This window comes from Ochotona curzoniae, unplaced genomic scaffold (assembly GCF_017591425.1).
Source record: "Ochotona curzoniae isolate NIBS_2020 unplaced genomic scaffold, NIBS_Ocur_1.0 contig_2754, whole genome shotgun sequence".
Classification (NCBI taxonomy): domain Eukaryota; kingdom Metazoa; phylum Chordata; class Mammalia; order Lagomorpha; family Ochotonidae; genus Ochotona; species Ochotona curzoniae.
Window position 1 is genome coordinate 15,706,630 of NW_024465582.1, and position 9,983 is coordinate 15,716,612.

Below are 9,983 nucleotides of genomic sequence, written 5' to 3' on the forward strand. Positions count from 1 at the left end.
TTATGAGTCATGGTTTAGAGAGCTTTGAGTTAACTCTGGTTCAAGGTCTCTCATGAGGTTGTGATTAAGATAGTGGGTAAGACTGCAGACGTGTAAGATTTAACGGGGCTGGAGGATTTGCATCAGAGCTCACTCACATGGCAGCTGGCAGGACTTCTCAGTGTCTTACGGGCTCTTGGCCTCCAGTTGCTCTACTTTAATGGGTCTCTCCATAAGGGCATCTGAACGTCCCGGCAACATAACAGCTACTTTTCCCACAATTAACAATCCATCACATGAATAGAGTTAGGAATAAACCATACAACTTCTTATGTATTAGTTTCAGAAGACACTATCATTTTTGTCATATCTTAAAAAAAATGTTACACAGCCTTACATTTCATTTTTTTATTCCTTCAGAATGAGTGAGTTGTGTACAGGGGTGGAGGATGTGTTAAATGTTTTATAGAGAAGAAAACAAAAACTGCCCTAGAACCAACTTCAGATTCATCCTCTTCATCTTCCTCCTCTTCTTTTTCTTGCTCTTTTCAGCCTTGACAGCTCTCTTTTTTGGATGCATTAGGCTTTCCTTTAGCTCTGTATGTGGCAGTATCCTTTTCATCTTTTTCCTCCAGCTTATCAGCCCTCTTTTTGTAAGGCTACTTCTCATTGGCAGCACTGTTCTTCCATATCTCTCCCAATTTCTTTGCAACATCACCTATAGAGAGGCCAGCATGCTCCCCTTGGTTTTTTGGTTGATACTCAGAACAGAACAAGAAAAAGGTCAAAGGAGGCCTCTAGGGTGCATTGGGATCTATGAACTTCTTTGTCTCCCCTTTTAGGAATGATTCAGGTTTTCATTTCTCTTTCATTATGAGCCTTGACTGCCTTTGCCGTGTCTTCAAAATTTCCCTTCTCCTTAGTAAATGGGGTCTTTCTCCTCTCTGAGCACTTCTTAGAAAACTCTTGAGAAGTTGACAGAAGCATCTGGGTGCTGCTCCTTGTGCTCCTCCAGGCAGTTTGCACAAAGAATGCATATGATGATATTTTGCCTCTCAGTTTCTTAGTATCTCCTTCCCCCATGGTTAGTTAATTTTCCTCTGTGAGGCACAGAGTTGCTCAGTGCTGGTTGAGCCTCTCATTTGCTCCAGTGCTGTCACAATAGAACTCAGGGTACTGCAAGGGCTGTGAGAGTGGGAGCCAGATGCAGCCTACTCACCTGGCTTTGTAACTGTCATGTCTTATCGATCACACAAACTCTGGCAAATATGAGAGAAAAAAAAATCATGGGCCTCAAGAAGAGACTCATTAGGACCATGCTGGAGACTGGATATCACAAAAGAAATGACCTAAAGACATTTGATTTTGATGTGGAAACTTTTCCAAAGATTCATAGAGAGTATGTGTTATGAAAATAAAATTCTATACAAAGATTCCACAAGTTTTACCCGAGAATCAACTTATCTTTTCATTTCATTTTCCATAAATGTTTTTAAACACTCTCATTAATGTGGTTAATCTAGAATACACGCCTAAGGGAGTCTGACTTAAGAAATAGGAAGTCAGCATTTTTGTCTTGCTTTGTATTCTTCTCAGTGAACATGTTTATGGATTGAAAATCTCCTTTTAATTCAGTGGATTTCTATCTTGTCAATCTTGTCATTCTGTTCCCTTACTTCTTACGAGTGACTTAAGAAATTCTCTACTAGTGTATGTCAGTATTATGTATAATGGATTTAATATAATTTATTTTCTTTTTTTATAAGAGGTAGGTGTAAAGAAAGTTCGGGCTACTCTACCAACTGGTGTGTGGTGTGCTGGTTATAACCAATAGCCTAATTAGAAGGCTGAGTTTTTGCTTTCTTCTAACAATTTGCAGGTCTCCTGTCACTTGATCATGGTTTTTGAGTAGCCTTGTGAGTTTGTTATATTTACTGTTTATGTGGCTCCTGTTTTTTTTTTCCTTAAAATTCATTCACTGTGAGTGGCAGTTTGGCTCCAAGTGGAGAATGATGTCAGTTTCTCTGTCAGTTTCCAGAAGCATTCTTATAATTTCCAATGTAAGATAGTGAGATGGATATCATTTACCAGCAACCAATTATATGCTAAAATACACAAACAAAAATACAAAGGTAGACATCAAACACCAAACCAGGGCGGTTTACTTACTAGCACATGGAAATGCAGAACCTGAACCAGTGGAATCTACACAGTCTTGGATGCACTCAACAGGAGGCTCAAAGATCCATGTCTGCACATCTTTATAGACTGTCTCTCAACAACGTGCTGAGTCCAGTTGCAATCAGCCTCCAGGACAAGATATCAGACCAGATTGGAGGCCTCCTCTACCTTTGTAACACTCAGCTTTTCCATATGTTTAGATTAGATGGCTGAAAATTCACATGGGTTCTCTCTGCTCTTTAGACTGCATATACTTTTTAAGGAGACTACCCTATTTAAATTAATTGCAGCTGTTGCATTCTCCTGAGTTTAGCAGACAAAGAGATGATCCTTTGTCGGTTGAACAATTAGAAATTGAACCCGCAGAAGTTTGAACAGCCAGTCTACTTTAATACCATGCAAATACCAAGAGGTAGAAATTGAACTAAACCATTACTGCTTTTTAGAGAAAGGATTGATTATCCACTAATCACCACTTGGTATCAATGACAAAGATTTCATTTATTATTTAGGAAAAATCAACTTAAAGTTGAAATTTTTATAATAGCAGCATAAAACAATGAATGAATGGAAAAGGAGTGGATAAGGTGTCATATTCTTAAAACTATATATTTATGAAATATATGAAACTTGCTCTTTAAAGAAACAAATGGATAATTGAGAAAGGGAAAATTCTCAAAGAGTGAGAGGTTGAGATAAGACAGAATGAACTCCTGTTCAGTCATTATTACAAAGCTCAGGGATGACACGGTCTTTTTGCTATGTATCTAGAATCTTAATACCAGCCGTAAATGGAGATTAAAAATTTTTTGAGAGCACACAACATGCCATAAGTTATTTGTCAGGAATCTGCTAGGTAAGAAAACCCTACCAAAATAAGAGAATGGTATATATCATGAAAGGGAAAAGAGCCAAGTGATTAGGGTGTTAGGATTTATCTGTTGTTATCTCATTTGGATATTTTCTGCATAACGTCCAGCTGCCGTGACAAACAGAACACAATTTGTTTTGATTTTTTGGCTTTCTCCCAGATGTAGGTAAAATCCCAAATACCTACGCTGCACGGAGGAAACAACTGTCTCATTCCAGTCCCTCTGCAGGTGTTATTTAGAATGTGCATATTAGCTGTGGCTGAAGCAGAAGATTTCCAATAGCCTGCAAGTCTTTCTGACTAAAGTTTTCTGCAGTGACAAGATGGTGCTGTTGAAAGACTTTGTAACTGTTTTTTTCTAAGCAACTGCCAATGTTTAATTAGGCCTCAGCTAACAGACTTTAAGCTGATTTAAGACAAATGGCTCTGCTGTGGCTAATTGTCAGCATGCTGATCTGGAAGAGTGTGACTGCCGTGTGAGTCTGTCCCCTGCAGTCACGTTTTGGAGAGGTAAGATGTCTCTTCCTGCTTGGAAATCTGTTTGGGGAGAGTAAACCCCACATGTTTCCTAAGTTCACTTCTTCAGAGTTCAAGCTACTCATGTGGATTGAAAACTTGATCAAATGAAGCAATAACATCGGCTTTCATAAATCAAAACAGGCTTGCATCCCTTGGAACAGAGAGACTTGGGAAACATCAGAGCTGGAAAGGGCCTCAAAAAAATTCTGGTTTAATGCCCGCAGATGCATATGAACCAATAAACGACTAGAGAGGCAGAACCATAACCTCAAGTTCTCGGGACTTTAGAAATGAAACTAAAATTCAACCTTTAAATTGTGAACCTAAATGCTTCTTGTCCCTGTTTCCTTGGAGAATTTTTATTAAGGGTACCAACTAACAGCAACTCTTTCCAGACAGGAAATGGAGGTGCGAGATGTATAAGGCACCTGCACACGTGCCTTGTGGTGCAGACACAGGACATGTCCTGGTAGGTGGCAGGGACAGGGAAAGTCCTAGTGCCATCAGCCAATGAGATTCAAGGTCAGGCATACCTTCGGCTCTACTTCCACTGCTCAGTCTTCTTGAGGTCTCTCACTACATTTCCTCAAGGGAGTCCTCTTGCTTCTTGACTCCTTTGCTGTCACCATCAGTCTGTGGCCAACCCTCCTAGCTCCCCTTTGGTATTGGCCCATCTTTCCTGAATGTATCACTTGCTGCTTCCCTAGCGTTCTCATCTTCTTCTTTGTGATTCAGTGCTATCTCCACTGGCACCTTCAGGCCTCTAGGTTTGAAATCATTTTGTCTATGAGGATGATGAAGTGAGTTAGAAAATGGGAACCCTTGAGAAGAATGTCTGAGGTGTAAGAGTAAGATAAGCACTCCCAAAATGGTGGTTCTTTCTTTCTTTAATATACAGGTAAGGTCATCATAGAAGGCACAATTTCATAATTTTGGATGTGTGTGGGAAAATACAGCACAGAAAGCTAGAGTACACACTGAGTATACTTAGTAGTAGAAGAACACGCAGCCAGTTACTATGAAAGTTTGTTTTCACCAACCCTGGTTTGCCAATCTACAAGTGTTGTAAACATGAGAAATGTTCTCCACATAGTGACTGAGGGTGATTTGGGCAGATTTGGGGCGTGCTGTCTACTCCAAAAACAAGTTTCAGTTGAAGGCTAGAATAGAAGTGACATGGTTTACAATTTCATGTTTATTTTCAAAAGCAATGTAATTTCCTTTTCCAAACTGCAAAACAAAGCAAAACAAAACCAAATGATGCTCCTTACTGCTTAAACAATTTAGTCAGTCTCCTTTTAACTCTTGATCACTTAGCAATAATTTAGAATCCTAATTATGTCCAGAAACTAATACATGGTCTAGTAAACCACAGAATGATTTTATTGGTAGAAAAAAATATAATAACCAATGTGAATGAAACATTTGTTGAATCTGTCCAGAAGGAAATTAAGAAAAGGGATTATGAAAAATGAAACTCAAGAGAAGCTTGAAATAAATGAGAAAATATTTTACTCTACGCCCATTAGAAGTTGGCACTAGACCAGTAAGCTGAAGGGGAAATTTTAACATGGTTGAAACTTCTGTGTTTCTTAATAGCAAGACACAAAAGCTGCATCTGTTAAATACACTGTGGTCATAGTGATACTCCTCGGTGTTTTCCACCCTTTTGATTGATTTAAAAAAAGACCAAAACTCAGCGTGACTAAGATGAGCACAGCAGGTAAATGCACTGATTCAAGTGATGGACCAATTCGAAAATTTGAAGGTTTTTGAAATCACATAAATTTAGAGCCAATCATTAATCGATTCTTTTTTTCCTCACTGGGCCAAACTCTGGGTTACTGTAGAAACAATGACATCTTAATCTTTGCTTTCAGAAAATTCTAGTGGACGCCAGTGGAAGTCCACCTTTGTGGATTGGAAACACATTGTTTCCTCATTTCCCAGTAACTTGGGTAGGTTAGTTAATCCCTTGGTATACTATTTCTCTCATCCACAAGTGCATAAACCTGCTTGAGTGTTTTAGATCTGATGACAACTTGTAAAGCAATGGCACAGTGCCTGGCATATCATAAGTGCTTCATAAATGTCTCCTGAGATGATGCTGGTATGGGCCCCTTGCACAACCTCTCAGAAAAGCACCTTCTGCTTCCTTTAGAAAAGCTCTCAGCATGCACTGTTGGAATTGCTTGACTAACCATATCCTGTCACATATCCTAGGATCTGTGAAGAAGATGGGGACACCATATGATCAACGATTCACTTATCCTAATGCTTGGCTGATAACCAATTCTTAAAAAATAGTCCACGGTCAATTGGTAAATGATAATTAAAGGAAGGAAATTTGATTTGAATTTTAACATAAATGCATTAGCAAAGTGGTATGTAGATTTTAACAAAGACTCTCCATTCTCTAAGTAGAGCTTTCTGCATCATGTGGGTAGGAGACTTGACGTGGGCAATTACATATTGAGAAGATCAGGGGAAGTGGCCCTATCTCATTAGAACTCATGCCCGTTAGTTTTAAAATGAGTACCAGAGACTTCAGATAACTGATATACCTATTAACACATGTGTACACATATATATCTGTAGTAATATTTACAGATAAGTTTTTACGAACATACAAGCAAGTAAAGGACACTATGACAAAATAAGAGCAATTAGAAATGATTCATTTGTTGAAATGGAATGTAATTCCTTAGTGGTAATTTTAGTCATAACACTTAGGCCTCTTATAATTAACTATCCAAGAACTGTAATCCTCAAAAATGGCTTTCTTGACATGAGGAAAAAAACTTTCTAGAGTTACCAAAAGCATATTTCTTGCCTTCAATGCCAAATTGAAATAAAGACATGGTTTGAGGGTAAAAGAATTCACCTAAGTGAAATCCCTCAAGATATCAGCCATTAATAATGATATTATCTGATAATGGTCTTGAAGGGCTGGCTATATCACTCCTGTAATTCAATGTGTTAAGCTAAATAAGGGGGCCAGGAGACTGGATTCTGATGGTATCTAGCATTTGAGGATCTGTTTATGGGCTCAACTCCATAGATAAAACCAAAATTGGGGAATAATCAGATTCTGATTGCTCTGAAGGACAGGTCAAGGTCTTATGTACTATCCATTGATTAGTATTTAAGAATCTGTGGCTGTGCCTCAGCTACTAAAGTTCACAGATGATTGAACCATGACGGGCCTAACATTGTATGTATTAGCATGTTGGGTTCTCTTGGGAGATTTCACCTAATCCTTTCAGACATTCCTTCTGCTTGGGAGGTGTGTGCCATGGAGCGGGGGGGGATAGCCAAATCTTAACAGGCCTGTTTCTCAGCATTTACAATGGCTTTCAGAAAAAACAGATTGACACCTCATTTTTTTTAACTACATTATCTTATGTGATGTGTACATTAGGGAAGAAATCCCTAATGTCTTCAGGCCATGTTAAAAAAAAAACACCCACAAGATTAAAAAAGGAAAAAAATCTATATTAGAATTAAAACTTCCAATTATACTCTTATCTCTTTTGGACTACATACATATTTTACCGCTGTGATTGATCAGCATTTTTCCTTTGCATGATCTATAGGTCAATATTTAGATGTACATCATTAATGCTATATAGTGGTTTTTAGGAAGCAGATGATGGCTGTTAAATGTCTGTCTTGTAAAAAAAATAAGTGGTTTCATTGAACACCTGACAGGAACTCATGTAAACATGATATTGAAGGAATGACACTACAATGACACATGGACATAGTTCATTTATGTACTTACAATAGTGCAGTTGAGGAAGCTAATGAAGGTGCAAGTGACTTGAAATGCTATATAATCCACTAAAATTCAGAGCTACCTTTTGGTACTTGGTGTAAATTGTGACAAGAGTACTTTGCTTTCAATAATGAAGAAAAATCTTTCACCTTCTGGTGAGAAATCCCTTAGAGAGGGAATTTAAAATACAAATCACAACCTCCTTTCTAGATAAAGCATCTAATTTTCTTCCTTAGGTGTGTGGATTTACAACAGCTGTCAAACCTACTTAATTATGGGTCCTCAGAGTCAAAATAGAAATGACAGATTTTCATTTTGATAGCAACCACCTTGAGTGTTTATTTAGCAAGTGTGGGTAATTATGCCAGTTCTTATTGGAAAAATTTCTCCAGAATTGTCAATGAAAGTCTATCAGCTAAATATTCAACATCCTAGGGTTTCTTTTCTCCTCATTTTTTTTTCTTTTTTGTGGTAAGACTTTTCTTTGAATTCGAAAAGTGATTTCTCACTGGTATACAAGCTGTAATTCTATCTCCAAAAAAAGAAATGTTCTAAAGTATTGCTGGAAAACATTTTTATATTTCAGGGCAGACAGCAGCAAGCAAAATGTCCTGGTCATCAACTCAGGGGGTCACTTTTAGGGCTAACCTTTCTGTCTTTGGTTCTGTAGTGCTTTATTATAAAGCACTGAATCCACAGCAATTGGTTCGAGAAGGAAACCATTATTTGCCAAAGGTGTGAGCTGGGGACTCCTACCTGCTCTCTGCTGCTCTGAGAAACCAGCTTTAAGAACAGGAAATGAGGCAAAACATCAAGCTTCTGTATTTGAAGCAACACAAGTAACAAATTTGTTATGATAATGCTTGACTATTTTGGAAGCATTTTTCTCTTATCTTGTTTGAGCATCACAACACTAACTTCAATAGGCAGGAAAGACCAACACTTGGAGCAGCACACTAGGTGCTGGAATCCAAAACCCAGCTTTACTGCTCGGTGCTTTGTAGAATGGCCTGGTTCTGGTGTGTTAGGGGTGCACAGCCTTACTTAGAAGCTTCCAGGAAAAGGGAGGATCACGAGGGCCTGTTTTCAGGTTACCAGCTAACACATGGCACACATGTTTGAAGTTGAGTTTCGGATAAACATGTCTATTGCTAAATTTAGAACATATATTAAAAATTGATAACCTGCTATCCAAATTTAACTGGGTATCCTAATGTAATCACCACCATTTCCCTCTGACTTGATAACTAGGGTTAGACAATTTGTAGTAAATTTGTAGTATAACCTATGGGTTGAATTGCAATTCCATTATGGCAGATTGCAATTTCTTCTGGAAATCGGGTCTTTTCAGAGGTGATCAGACTAAAATGGCATCATTAAAGTGGGCCCTAATCTGGTAAGTCTAGTGTCATGGTAGGGCAGCAACAATGTGATTGGAGAAATGCTTTTACCATCCAACTCTCACCAAAAATGGATGGAAATCACCAAAAGCTGTAAATCAGGGCAGACTTTTCCCTTGAATCCATTAGTGAGGTCATGGCCCTGCTGTCACCTTGGTTTCTGACTTAAAGTTCAACAGAACTATGAGACAGTACATTCATGTTGTTTCATAAGTCCCTGATTTTGGTGACTTTGTTATAGCAGCCCTGGCCAACAAATACAGCTAATAGAAATTGGCGTACCTTGTATCTCTGACTCTTGCTTTGCTGTTCTTACATGTCAACAATTCTGAGACTCCTCCTATTCAATTTGAGTGTACACTGTCCATTCTGTTTGAATGCTGTGTAGCTAGCTATAGGCTGCCTACTGCCCAATTATCACGTTAAATCCCTATGGTTGTACATTATTGCTTTACGTAGGTCTTTCTGAGTCTTCTAGCTCTCCTTCATTCTGAACCCCAATTCATCTCCCATTTGAATCTATTTCCTACATGTTAGAACATATCATGTAAATGAAAGATTAACCAGAGAGTATTACTAGTAAGTTGGCTTGGGCATGGGTCACAAGTTTGATCAAAATACCACCCCCACAGGCGATTAATTTTTAGATGTTTGATTACCAGTAATGGTGAAATAAGAACCTTAAGAGGAGGAGAAGTGTGCAGCAGAATGTAGCAAAGACAGAGATTCTCATGGCCATGGGCTGCCTCAGCATCGCTGGAAGACCAGTCTGAGCTCAAAAAAGCAGGACAGCTCATATCACACACTTGCCTGAGCAGCCACACAAAGACCTGAAATTCTTAGTCTTCCCAAAATCATTTCTTTTTCTCTTCAGTGAAGCTTAATGGAAAAGGAGCTTTGTTTGCAATTGGTACAAAAAAAAAAAAAAAAGAATGAAAAAACTAAGCCAGGTATATTTACTTGTTGTGCCCTGGCCTTTCTGTTCCCTGGGAGTCAAAATATGGCAAACATGAAATTAATATTAATGAATACTAAATGAAGACAATGGTTAACAATCAGTGTGTCTACTCAAAAAAGTGGCTTCCTATTGAATTAAGTGAGATAATGATTCCAAAGACAAAGCTTATAGAGTTTATCTTAATCAGTGTGAGTTCTTGGTGCTCAATACTTCAAAGGAAAAAAAAATGTAGGCATTTCATTTTCTTTGTAAACAAAATCAGCTTTTTTCTTTTAATTAAATTTTCTATGAATGGTT

At 38.2% G+C, this 9,983-nt stretch overlaps 1 pseudogene; it reads right to left on the reverse strand.

Moving 5' to 3' along the window:
• Window positions 1-395: 395 nt before the first annotated feature.
• LOC121154379 lies at window positions 396-1,062 on the reverse strand (annotated as a pseudogene).
• Between the last annotated feature and the right edge of the window lie 8,921 nt (window positions 1,063-9,983).